This window comes from Chamaea fasciata, unplaced genomic scaffold (genome assembly GCF_029207755.1).
Source record: "Chamaea fasciata isolate MVZ Bird 193981 ecotype frontalis unplaced genomic scaffold, bChaFas1.0.hap1 SCAF_4, whole genome shotgun sequence".
In the NCBI taxonomy this organism is placed as follows: Eukaryota; Metazoa; Chordata; class Aves; order Passeriformes; family Sylviidae; genus Chamaea; species Chamaea fasciata.
This window is the reverse complement of record NW_027094089.1, coordinates 23,240,311-23,254,279: the sequence shown is the minus strand read 5'-3', so window position 1 is coordinate 23,254,279 and position 13,969 is coordinate 23,240,311. Positions and strand designations below refer to the sequence as shown.

The window sequence follows — 13,969 nt, the reverse complement described above, 5'->3', positions numbered from 1 at the left end:
TCCCTTCTTCTTTACAGCTGTTACAGTCAAGCAATATGATGTCTGTCATAAATGCAAATAAATTAGGAGTATAATGGCTGTTCTAACCCGGACCAGGATTCAAAGCAAGATAGTGCTGAGATGATCCTTGAAAAATATCTTTGACGGAGAGAAGTCTGCCTGATCTTAAATAAAAGCTACGTGAGTATCACAGAGGCTGTTGTTCATCCTGCAGTTGTTCCTCTCACTGCCTCATGTTCAAACATATAAAAAAGAGGATGGGTGGACTTTCCTGGAAAAGGAGGGAAAGAATCCTCAAGAATACAAAGAATGTAATATCAACATATAGAATGAATGGATTAAAATCAAACATTCTGAACTTAAACATGCTATTTCAGCTTCCACCAACTAGTCTTTAAATATTTTTTTCCAAATATCATGTGATGAAGTCTTCGTTTACATTCTCATAATTTTTAACATGTGTGAAAAAATCTAAACCCATGCAGTTGTATCAGCTCAGTCAGAGTTCATTTTATCCTTCTTTTCCAGGTGATATTTGGTTTGGCTTCATTTATGGTGGCTCAAGTTCAGGGTGGGAAAGAGAAAGTTTCAAATCAAAGATGTGACTGTATAATGAAAATCATTCCCTTGTGCATTTGTCTTCCAACTGCTTAATACTTTTGGGGAGGGAGGACTGTTCTGAAGGGCGAGTGGTGGTTGAGGATGACACAGGTTAGAGGCAGGAGGTGGCACAGGTCAGCCCCTCTCTGGGTGGTGGCTGTGCTGCTGTGCCAGTCATGCACCCTGTCTCAGAGGGGTCGTGACCTCTGAGTAACAAGGGGCTGGTGGGCAGTGTGACTGTGATGTTCAAGCCAGGGTTACATCACAAGACAAATGGTGGGTCTGGCATAGAAACTGCTGAGGAATCAGAACTCTTGGCAGTGACAGATGATCCCATCTGATCTGCTGAGGCAAACATGGTGGGTTGCACTGGGTATGAGCTGTCATGTCCTCTACATCATCCCCCCCTCCAGAGAGCAGGGCTCGTGGAGAGATGTCAGCAACAACAACATCAGCCTCCTCCTACATACATGGAGGGCAAAATTTTGGCCTGGGTTCATGGCCATTAAGCCATGACTTAGTGAGTTATAGCTTCATTTTGGGTATATGGGACATTTAAACATATGCCAGAACAAGGGAGCTAACTGTGGTCAGGAGCTGCCTAAATATTATACAGGCTTTTAAAATCAAGACCTCTTTTTTTTTTTTTTTTATGTAACCATTCAAAATTTGTGGTGGTTTTCAGTCCTGCTTATTGCAGTACATAACTATGTGATGTTGTAGGCTATCATACATAATTGTACATAATTAATCTACATAAATTGTAAAAGAGGTACCACATTATCAACATTTCAATGTCTAGAGTATAGAAATTACACATATGTTTCTATACATGAATATAAATGTGCATATACCAAAAGAATGAAAGAAGCTTATATAAGCTCTTTCTTGTACCCACTCACTGTTCAGGAATGTCACAGAGCACTAGGCAAGCATAGTAGTTATGTAAATGATTTTCATAGCTTAGTTTAGAATTATTCTGTAATCTGTGAACAAAGTGCTAGTTATAATGATGTTAATAGACACATAAACGTCTGTTGAAGCCCATAGTTCTTGTAATATTTTAGATAATCAACTTAATCTGTGATCATTGCAAGTGGAACTTGAAATGTGGTTGGCTCCTAATAAAGTTATGGATTCAGCTTCACATCTGGAAGCAAAGCCAACGTGTTGCTCTCTTGAAGGCGTTTGATTGAGCAAGGCTGCTTGTTTTCTGCCTATGCATCCTGCTAAGCTTCCCCCCTGATCCTCTGTATGTATATCCTTTAAATCCCCAAAGAAATTATTCGAAGTACATCTTATTGAATGTTAAATCCTTTTTCCAAGAAATGTAAATGGAATTTTTAAAGCACTTTTTCCATTCACTTTCCATGACAAAATTAACTTGGACATTAAATTATATAGTACCAAAAAAGACATAAATTCCCAAAGTAGGACTGAAACACAATTATATGCCAACATATGGCATCATGGTTTGGAAGTTCTCTATTTAATTGTCATTTAATTAATTTTTTTAAACTCTGCAGTTGCCTTGGTTTTTATCTTAATATTGTTTAATTGCTTAGATTTGCAGCTCTGTTAATTTCTAACACTGCAGTTGTGTCCATGGCACTAAGAACTTGAAATTTACTCAGTGTCCAAGCTTAATAGGCATCCCAAAGGGAAACATTTCTCTTCTTTGAGGCCTTGAATAGATTTATCCAGGAGATATTGGGCCAGCAGCAGAACTGGGCACCTGACAAAGATTTCTGAGACTGTCACTTTAAGACCTCACTGTGATTGAAATTCAGGATTTCTGCTCTTGACTGCATGCTCTGTTTAGCAAGACAGTCTGTCTTCCTCTCGCACACATACACACATACTGTTTTAAAGTTACACTGGGCTATAATTTTTTTCAGGTTTGTACAAAATCACCAAAAAGTGTCCTTCACATATGTGCCAGAAGAATTGATAGACTCTGGTTAGGGCATATTCCCAGGCAAATGAATATGTAGAGCTGACGAGTTCCAGATAACCCCATGACATTTCAGATCCATGTTTTATCTATTAGTAGAATGTTCAGTAAAAGTGGTGAGGTAGAAGAAACAATGAACAAAACCTATAGCAGTTGCAATTGATTGCAACAGTAAGATTGATTTGTCAATAAGATTCAGCCTGTCTGGTTTCACCATCTGCTTTATTTATGTTACCACCTGCGTACCCCATATGACAATATGGACAATTTATTGCAGTGTAAATGAAGATGTAAAAGAATTTTTCTTAGTGTTGCACAGAACACAGCAGGAAAACAGCAGAATAGAGTAAACACTGATGGACTTTTGGAAAAAAATTATACCGACACTGTGAGGGCACCTGGGCTGTGAATATGTATGGGCTGGGACACTCCTAAGCAAATCTGTTGAGGAGTGCTTTCATCACATCAGTTTTTGTCACATGCTCAGTCAGGGTGACTGCTCTCTGAAAATAAAATTCATTACATTGCCTGTTCTGAATGAAAGTTTTAGGCATCAATGTTTCCCAGATGTCATACAACAATGCAAACAGTTCTGTGTTTCATGAAGAATTTGTCTTTAGAAAATCTGATTTTCTTTGGCTTGTTGGTTCATGTTTTTGTTTTGTTTTGTTTGTTTGATTTTTTTTGTTTTGTTTTGTTTTTTTCCTTTCACTACATTTTCTTTTAACATCACTTGTAGTGGGACAAAACACTGAGCATCTTTTTACTTGCAGTCTTAAGAGTCATAAAATAGCTCAAGTTGAAAGGGACTTCTGGAGGTTGTCTGATGCAATATCCTTTCCAAAGTCATTGAAGTTAGACCAGACTGTTCCACCTCCTGCCCCTCAAAGGGTTTCAGCCTCTGAACAACTTAGTAGCCCTTTGCTGAACTTTCTCTGTTTCATCCTGGTCTATCAGTATCTACTGGGAAAATCAATGCTGGACACGCTATTCCAGGTGTGGTCTGAAGAGTGTTACATGAAAGTGAATAATCACCTCCCCTGATCTCCCTGCTGATTCCTTATTCACACAGCTCTGTGTGCAGCTCTTCCATCCTCCAATGGCACACTGCTGTCCCATCCTAAACCTGTTGCACCCCAGGGTTGCCCAGATTCTTTTCTTCAAGGTTCCTTTCCAGCCAAGTAACTTCCACAGTGCACAGCTGAAGAGAGCTGATCCATGCCAAGGATAGGATTTCACATTTGTTTTGGATGAACATAATGAACTTTTGGTTTGTCCATTTTTGCAGCCTGTCAAGACCCCTCTGAAAGACAGTTCTGCAATCCATTGTGTTGACCATGATAGGCTTTTTGGTGCCCTCTCCACCTTGAGTTCTGTTCTTAGGCCCAGGTGATTCTTAAAATCTCAGAAGTATTGTGCTCCTTATTAGCCCCTAAGCAAGATCAGTCACAAGTAGTGAGTCACCACCTGGGCATCAAATCGCTGATCACTACACTTTGAGTCTCATTGTTCAGATAATTTTCTACCCACCTGGGTAGTCCACGCATGTGGTTCATATGTGCCCAGTTTGGCTATAAGGATATTACTGAAAAGCAAGTTAAAAGTCTTCCTAAACTTCAGCTAACTGATGTCCACTGCTCTCGCCTTGTTCACAGAGCCTCCTGTATGAAGGCTAGCCAGGTAATATTTCTCCTTGGAAAGTTCATGCTGGCTGTTCTTGTTCCCCACCCTCTTCCTCATGCTCTCAGTTCAGTGAGAGATATTTAATACTTTGCATTAACTGAATGTCTAGAATTCGGTCTGTCCCTTGAAGACTTCAGGTAAAGATTACCCTCTAATTAGCTAATTTCTCTGTCTTAGGCAAATCTAAGTGGGATACAAGACTTCTACGTGAGAAATCTCACAGGACAAAACTGCAAAGGCTGCTTTACCAGAGGAAGATATGAGGTATGTACGACTGCTAGATATTATCTGACCAGAATGGATTTATTTTGCTTATGATATAAATAAATATGTAAGGTGAGGGACATTTGAAAACATGACCCAAAAAGCCATTTGCCACTTGATTTAATGATCAAAAAGCAAAAATGGATGAAGAAGTTTGCCAGTATAATTACCTATTTACATCCACTTATATGCAAATTTGCAAGCTGCAAAGCAAAGCTTGAAGACTTTTCTGAAGGAAACTCATGAGCAATAGGGCCTGAGCTGACTGAGGAAGTTCAGTTTTGTTCTGACAACTGCTCTGAAAAGTGCTCTTCCAACAGTGGCCAAGCTGGAAACACTTTAAAGGAATCAGTAGTGTAGACTGGCTGCAAATCAAACCATTTCATTGCTCATTACCTTTACTAAATCATTGAGATATGTGCTAAGTAAATCTGTTGCTAGCAGTAAATGATTTATGAGGCAGAGGGAAGAAGGCTAATAGGACTAAATCCCCCTTAGTACAACTGCATGGTATAATCTGTCATTGCAAAGTGGAGGAGAAGCTCTGCAAGTCCTTCCCTAATTCAGCACTGAAACCAAGCCCAGACCGGTCTCACATACAACTTTAGGAACATTACTTGTCTTTTATCATGAAGAAAACAGATTTTTTTTTCTAATAATTTTTATTTCTTCATGCAGGTATTTTGTAGTCATTGGTAATTTTGTTCTCTCCCTTACTGATTAAACTTTACATTAAGAGTAGTATACACAATATTTTATATATTTTCATTGTCTCGATCTATTTGAATCTCTCATCCACAATATACCATACTCTGCAGTGGAATTCACGATAAAATATAAATGCATTACATGTGTAAAGGTTGCAGGTTTGTTCAAGTGCTTTTCCATTTTAAAAAATTAACAGATGAATGAAATAGCTAAGGTCTAACTGTTGACTTTCTGCAACTTCACACCTTTCATCCTTCCTCTGATTTGATGTTCCTTCCAAAGATGAAAAGAATATGTTTTACCATTTTGCTATGTGATTGCATTTTGCCCCTTGGCAAAAGAGAAGAGTATTAGGCTTGTCAGAAAAAAAAACAGCTGCAGTCTAACAAAAGCTGCACACAGAGCTGGCAAATACTCTACTGCTGAGGAGGGTATGAATATAATTCCTTTTATTATTTTGTAATATTAGGGTAGAGGTTGGTGTGACAGGAGATGTGAAAGCTCCACGTAATAGATGAATGGGATATTTTAATTCAATATAATTGTCTTTACATATCATTATGAAACTTGATTTGATGATATAGGCTAACAAGGTCAGTTTAGGAGGGCCTGGATTTTTTAAAGTTATTTATACTGCCAAATCATTTGGACATATATATTACTTTAAATGGACCGAAGCTGTGGTTTAACCATGTTTTTTTATTGCCAGAAAATATGAGAATTCAGTACTGAATCAAATTAAATATTTACAAATCCAAAACTGGACTTCAGTAGACCTAAATCACCTCATGAAATACCACCCAGTCCCCTGATGTTCAGTGGGCACCCAACAGTACCAGGACCCAAGCTCACACAGTGCTTCCTTTTATAACTTGACCCTTCCCAAAGTGTCTCCGGTGCTGTTTTTGAGCCTGTGCGTGGCTCTCCTACAGTGGACGGGCAGGTGCTTGAGCCCAAGGGGGATTCAAAATAAAGTGTGAAGGCAGTTGTCCAACCTGTGTGCCCTTGTGAAGAGTGAACACATGAGCCTTTAGGCTGGTAGTTTCAACATGCAGCAGGAGGTGAGAAAATGAGTTTTGGTGCTTCCCAAGCTGGCTTCTGTAACATCCCATGGCTACTGAATTCAGCAGAGATTATAGGAGTGGTTGCTGTGATCAGGTAGAGATGAGAGAACTGGTCTTAAATCTCTCCAGGTTGGGAAGGCAATCGGATCAGGCTTCCCAGGTCCCCAGGAGCTCTGAGGATCCTGCTATCACATGAAGCAAAGGCTAGTTCTGACTGTGCACCAACACAATAATTCATCCCATTAAGTCATGTGAAAGAAAAACAGCACAACCCTCCACAAGAGGATTTGGGGCTGCAGGCCCTGAGTGGCCTGGACAAACCCCTGTGCTCAGTGGTTCCCTGTGCCAGTCCTGGCAGAGCCTGGCTCAGTGTGCAGGGATCATGTTTCCAGTCTTCCAGCTTTGCCTGTGCCCAGCAGCAGCTGGGCACCTCTCAGACCTGCTGGGCATGGTACTTAAAAGCTACCCCACCTATTTATTTCTTTTGCTTAACTGGACAAAACCTTTATGACCTCCAAAAATCTAAATTTCTCCATCCAGTAATTTGCTGTTCATGTGAGAACATTAGGACTTTTAATTATAAATCAAAGTTGCCACAGGTTTATGGTACCACAGAAAGAGATGAGGGAGCTTTGAAGATTCTTGTGCTTGCTTCATATGTAGGGATAATCCTGATTCAGCAGGTAGTGGTGTCAAAGACTCATTTACACGAACTTCAGTATATTAAATATCCTTTCCTGTAATTTTCCCAAAGATTATCTGAGCAACATGAGAGGTTGCTTGTTTTTCTTTCTTCTTCTGTAAAGCTGTGTTTGCTCTTTGCCCGTTAAGAGGCATGTCCATTTGTTCGGGGCATGTCCACACAGAGATACAAACGTCCTTGATTTAAGTGTTAGTCAGTAAAGACAAGGTAAAAACTTGAGATTTTTCTCATGAAGGACCAGGATTTGTAGTTACATTACAATATTGTCTGACTTGACCGTAGTTTTTTAACATTGTGACCATTGGTATAAGCAATGAGTAACAATTACTGCAAGTGAATGCAGTGCTTGATGCATGAAATTTAAATCAGAGAATATTAAGTACTCTATACCCCTGCTAAATTATCCCTTGTAATTATTTGGAGCAAAAAAAGAAGAAAACTGATTTTGAAACATGTTTATTATAATTTTTCAAAACAGACAATTGTGGTGTGTTATAAAAAATGAGTTAGTCATGGCAACTTTGAACAGATGTTACCCCAAGACAGAGTTATGACACTGAAAAAATTCCAAAAAATGTAAAAAAAAAAAAAAAAAAAAAAAAAAAAAAAAAAAAAAGAGAGAGAGAGAGAGAAGAAGAGAGGATGTCAGGTGCCAATGAACTCTTTGCTATCACTGTTACCTTCCTTGCTGTATTTGATGTAAAATACAGAGTTAGTGGCTGTCTGTGAACCACTGAATATGATCCAGTCCTTAACTGACACAGCTGAGTTGGCTTTCACATTCTGTCAGCCATAACACAGCTATGGCAGCACAACTCCCACATCATGAGACGGCTTACAGATCACAAGATTAATTTTAAAGCATAGAATTTTTCTCTCATTATACTTTTCTTTCTCATCCATGGCATCACAAGATTGGCTCTAATTGCAGAGATGCATTTTTCTTTTTATAGGCAAACCCTGTAACAGTAACAGACTTTTGTGTGGAGAGAGGGGCCAGGTGAAAAAACAATTATTAATCTATCTATACTTTGTGCTAATTTACTAAAAAAAAAACCACCACTGTCTGAAAACACAGTGATTATTGTCCTGACCATGCAAAACAATGTAATGCTTATGATTCAGGAAAGTTTTTATTTGTTTTGATCAGTGAAAAACATGGTGGTCTCCCTCAATGGACAGAGGTCTGGAGTTGTCCTGCTGCCCTCAACGTCCCAGGCAGAGTGAATGAAGGGTTAGTAATGGCTAATATGGGAGATGTGCTCCAAATTCAAGCTCCTTATACAACCTGGAGGAAAGGTCTGAGTCACTGACACAAATCTGGGATGGGACAGAATGGTGGGAAAGGAGAAGAAAAAATCAGTTTGGCTGAGAGAGGTGCACACATAAATCTGAAACCAGAATAAATGTTAGAATCCCCCACTTTAAATTAGAAGCAAACCAATAGTGAGTGAAAGGAAGAGGGCATGATGCATCGTGGATGAGGCCATGTGCTGACAGAGATGCTGATGACTCAGCTAAGTACATGACTCAGGTGCTGGGAACTCTGACATTGACTCTTCACCACGATTCTGGGCGAGTCCCAGCTTTTCTCTGAGTTGTGTCCGACCTCTGAGTAAGCAGATTGAATTCCCACCATGCTCAATGCAGTTATGTTTACAGATGTTGGCTTCATATGTCACAATGCTTGACACACATCTGTAAATGTCTGGTTTGTTTGAAGAGATGCCAAAATATCTCCTTCTATTACAAATTCTAATCTGGAAAGGCCAAGTCCAGATGGGAATAAGAGGGAACTGTGCTAAGAAATGTCACTATCAGAACAAGCTACAGGACTCTTAATCCTGGTTAAAATCACTGATCCTGTTGTTGAATATATGGAGCATCAGTTTGCTACTCTGAAGTGCCTCAGGAAATCAACACCTCTGTCAATCAGTCCACACGCTCCCCTTTTGGGATGTTAAGGGGTTATTAAACTCCACTGTGTAGTCTCAAATCACCCAGCTGTTCTGCTTTATTAAGTTAGTTCCCTTGAACACAGAAAACAATTTTCTTTATGTTTGTTTTTTGGCTGACTTTTCTACCTTCTGATAATAAACCACAATTTTATTTTTCTCCTTACAAATAATTCTTTCCCTTTTGAGGATTATTCTTACACATATTGCCCTTGGGCCTCTGAATCTGTCTGGATGTCCAAGACAACACTGATCCCAGCATAAAGCTAAATTTATGTATGCTTGACAGAGCTCAACAGTGGGATTATTCACTGAATTTCTGGGGTAGTGATGTGCTCCAATCTCATTCTTCAAAGCCAATGTTTATTTGCTTGTGCCAACTAGAGCATTTCCATGTAATTAATGCCCTTCTGTAACTGGAACTTAAGAAAGAAACAAAATTCTCAATCTGTCCAAGTCTATATCTGCATCTTACAGCTTTTGGAATTTAAATGTCATTAGCAGTGGTGTCATTAGCATGGTTCCTGGCATGAGGCTCTGTCTGGTGTATGACTGTTCAGAGAGTTGTGAACTTAACTATGTATCCTCCAGTCCTCCATCCTCAAATATGTGATTATCTCAAACTAGTTTTTTTGGTGGTGGTGGTAGGGGTTTTTTTACATCTTAAATATTAGAAATAAATAAACTCCTAGTTTTCTGCACTTAACTGATTTACATGCAAATACTTCCCACCCCAGGGTACAATTCCACTGACATCTGAACTTGTCTGTGTTGCACAAGTAGGAGCAAACATATGATTACCTTGTGAAAACAGAGATTAATTAAAAAAAATAAACTAAAGCAAGAAATCAAATAAACTCTAACAAGTTAGTGTGCTTTCCACAGTGTCTGTACAGCTAAGCAAGATGACTGCATTCCCAGAAACTAAGTTCACATAGAAGAATGCCACAACAGAGGTGACTAAGTGCTATCTCAATGTGTGAACACCACACAATAGTAATTTCCAAACTGACCATCAGAGAAAAAAGGATATCGGAAAAGGGAAACTTGACAAAATAGGAAAGCATGTAAAGCAGTGAACTGATATGTTTGAGTCAATGAAGCACTGAACACAGCTGACTATCATGCCCTAGAGACCATCAGGAGTCTGGACAGTCCTGGTGACTCACTCTGCATATGCAGATGGTTGGCTTAGGTGAAGATCCAAGACCTCTCTGTTAATGTCTCTCTGTTTTTTTTGTCTAATATTAAGATTTTCTATTTTTCACTGCCTGCTGTCTCCCTTTAGTGCTCTGTTAGTTTCAAGTACCAAATCCTAAAGACAGTAACAACTAATCATTTATCTTTGTGAAGTTTTTCCTATTCAACAAAATTCCCAATTTACATGGACATTAGCATACAAAATATTAATATGAACAGAAATGCTGTGCTTTCAAAGAATTCCAGGCATCACACATTAAAATAGATCAAGGAGTTTTCACTTTACAAATGAGTCTTGCTTTCTCTAAAGTTTGATAAAAAACTGAAATTTGGTTGAGACTGTCTCAGATGTTCTTGTTTACAATGAATAAGCACTTCTTGGAAAGCTTCAAAGAGAGCAGTGTTTCTAAGATGCATAAACTAATTCACAGCTTTTTGACAATCAGCACATGAAACTTACTAGTTTGACATGGGTCAATCTGAAACCAAGAAAGGCTTGGAATTTTTGTCTGACTTTTGAACTTAAACTTGGACTTTTTTCAATCAGTTTCACATTTGCATCAATCAGAAAAACAGCTGGACTGCTGTGGAAAAAGCACTATGTGTACTAGTGGATCATGCAGTGCTGCATGAAATGACATTCTAAATCTGATACTTTTTTCTTCTAAAAACACAAGTAAGAAGACCGAATTGTTACATTTATTGCTTGGTTCCTGTTGGAAATAATTTTATATTTCAGAAAATATATTTTTTTGACTTGCACACCAAAACTTGTCAATGCCTCAGAGAGAGAGAGAGATTGAGAGAGAGAGAGAGAAACAGGTGAGATTTTCTAAAGCAGAGAAAGTTCTGCCCTAGCTCTTCCACTGCAGTCGGCAAAAGCCCTAACATCCCCTTGACATCCAGGGACAAAGACATGAGCCAAATGCTGAATATGTTAGAAATTCCACCCAGCACATTTCTGGTTCTGACAAAGAGACAGCATCCCTTGTATTGATGGAAAGAGTGAAGAGGTCAACAGAATGTGACAAGTTTATTTGTGCACATGTTTTAGGAGCATAAAAATCCTTCTGTCACACAGTGAAATTACTTGTTTTATTATACCTTTTAATATTATCCATTAAAATTTAATTGAAAGCTTTTTTTTCTCTATAAGGACATATTCCATGACTTTTTTTTTTCCTGGTAATCATTCCAGACAATGATTCACCTGTCCAGATGCCCTGAAAGCAGTGCCTTTTACAAGTCTTTCTGCTCTTCAGATACTTAGCTTAGTTGCTTAGGTGTAAATTGGAAAAAAAACATAAGAAAAGCAGATCAGTTAACCAATAGTGCTCATCTAATGTGAGTCTGAAGAATTTATGATAGTTTTGGGGAGCCATTTGAATACTACAGTTCAAAGAAAACTCTAGTAATGAAGTTCTTGATTTGAATGCATTAGTCTGAAACAGTCTACATACTTTCCCCACTGTGTTTAATTAGGAAGAACTCTGAGGATTAAAGGAGTGACATATGCACTCTTAGCCAGAAGTGTACCTTGAATTTGACCTGTGACAGCACCCATCATCACAGAGCAGAGTCAGCCTTCCAAAATTTGCAGTTGACTAAGAAGAGAAGGAGAAGGAATGGCACTTGTTATAGTAATAAAAGAAACCACACAACCCTGACAGAAGACATAGGTGATCATAAAGCAAACTGCAGAAAGGTCTCCAGAAAGTCTTAGCTGTAGAGCCTTTTCTCTTCTCCGGTTCCTTTACCTTCTCCTGCTGAAGCCACTACCAATAATCGTTTTCTGGCCTTTACTCTCTGTACAATAGCACCATGTTCAAAGTGCATTTCCATAGTGGTGTCCACCACTATGTCAATTTTACTGAATTTTACCTAGGATCTCCTTGGAGACAAAATGGTCCAGAACAAGGCCATCTCAAAAGTCTTGGAAGTGATTAAATTGCACAAGAAGCATAGGCCATTGTTCAGGTCATTTTCTGGACCTCTTTAAATTATTATTATAAATATCTTAGTATGTCCTGTAGATGATACAGAGCCACATCAGAACATCTCACAATAGTGAAGGAAATGCCCACAACAGTTTTTATGATTTCTTAGTTGAAACATTATTAAAGTTAAAGGCAAAATCAGATATTAGTGGATCAAAAATTTCAGCTAAAAAGCAAAGAAATATCCCTCAGACTGAAACTGGATTTGAATGCTATTCAATTTTTTAACGAAATTCAAACTCCAGCAATCAATTTGCGTTCCCTAAATTCTGGGGATAGACAGTGTCTTATGAAATGTAATTTTCAAATAATTTACTTGCTTGTGTTACATCAAGCACTTTTCCCTTAGCATTTTAAGAACTTCTGCTCTGTAGAACATTGTTGTAGAAATGGCTGAGAGGAGAAAAATTCAAAGATACTTGTCACAGGCTCTGTATAAAATGGTGAAGGTTATAGCAGCTATGTATGTTGATTTTCTTCTTGTCTGGAAAAAGAAGAAAATGAGAACTAAATTTTGACACTGTATAAATGCTAAAAGTCTGTTCTCACCTTTCTTTTCACCTCCATATTTCCTATTGAAGATGTATTATAATTCAATCCATCATTTAAGTGACAAAGCCTCATCATCTCCTGTGGTTAGGATATTGCATGGTTGATACCCATGGGATATAACTTTTAATTTTATTTTTGTTATTTCACTATTCAGTGTGGATACAGATGGAAGCTAAAGTTTTTCTAAACTGTGTCAAAATACTTTCTAAAGGTTTTGAAAGGAAATTAATTTTGGAAGTAAGGTGGAAAATTTTTTCCTTTTCAGGAAAATTTTAAATGAAAATGCCACAAAATATTTTGTTTTGACATTCAGTATTAAACTTTTTCTTGCTTCTCATTTGCTGTATTGCTCTTTCCCTTTCCTTCTCCTTTGTCCTCTCATGCTGTGGAAAAGAAGGGTTGGAGAAAGAAGGCCAGTAAGAATTGGCAGAAAGATTAAAGATGTCTACTTGGAAAAAACTGAACGTGTAGAGGGAATATTTTCAGTGGATCACTCCAGTTATGGTTAATTATATAGTGAAAAATTCAACTTTGTAAAAGTTCTGCATGTTCCTGCCTATAAGATGTGCAGTCCTTGTGTGCATAGCTTTGGAAAATCATGTCACTGCAAGTGTGATGGAGTTTTCCCTTGCAATGTCTGTTCGTCTTTTTTTAAATCTCTCTTTACCATAGGAGAAATATTTATTTTCAAAAGAGCAGAGAGTAGTCAAACTCATGCAAGCTTTTGTTTTGTAGCATCTCTCAAAAACCAGACTACATCATGCCAGACACTAGACTGTGAATTTTTGGCATGACATTATATTGGGACTATTGATGGTTAATATCTTACCATTTCTGAATTCAGCAAAAGACGTCATTTATTTGTATGATGCTTTGTATTATTTGGCTTCATAATGTATTAGTCAGCTTACTGTAGGCTTCAGCATTATGTAAGTGCCATAAAGTTTAATTGGGTGCTATTTCCTGTACACTTTCTCATGCTTGTTTATGACAGGAAGTTCTATCTCCTTCTAAGTGCAGAAACATCCTTTGATCAGGTAGACTGCACAGAAAACTGCAGGTAAGCAGACTGCGGACTCAGAAATTATAATTTGTCTTGGTTTTCACCCTTATGTACTTCCATAAATTATTTTGTGTTGTCTCTTTTGCTTTCTAGAAGTTGAAAATGACCATATGTAAATTAACCAAGCAACCAAAAACGTATTATTTTACAATCATGATTGAGACATATTGTAATTGCAATATAAATTAGGACCTCTTACACTGAATTCAGTGACGGTGGAATTAAG

General features: G+C 38.1%; 1 long non-coding RNA gene across 1 annotated transcript; it reads left to right on the top strand.

Moving 5' to 3' along the window:
- The first annotated feature begins 4,173 nt into the window (after positions 1-4,173).
- LOC136288840 (uncharacterized) lies at positions 4,174-13,741 on the top strand. Its single transcript, XR_010720598.1, has 3 exons — positions 4,174-4,234; positions 4,415-4,501; positions 13,675-13,741. It is a non-coding gene; the product is annotated as an uncharacterized lncRNA (long non-coding RNA).
- The last annotated feature ends 228 nt before the right edge of the window (positions 13,742-13,969 follow it).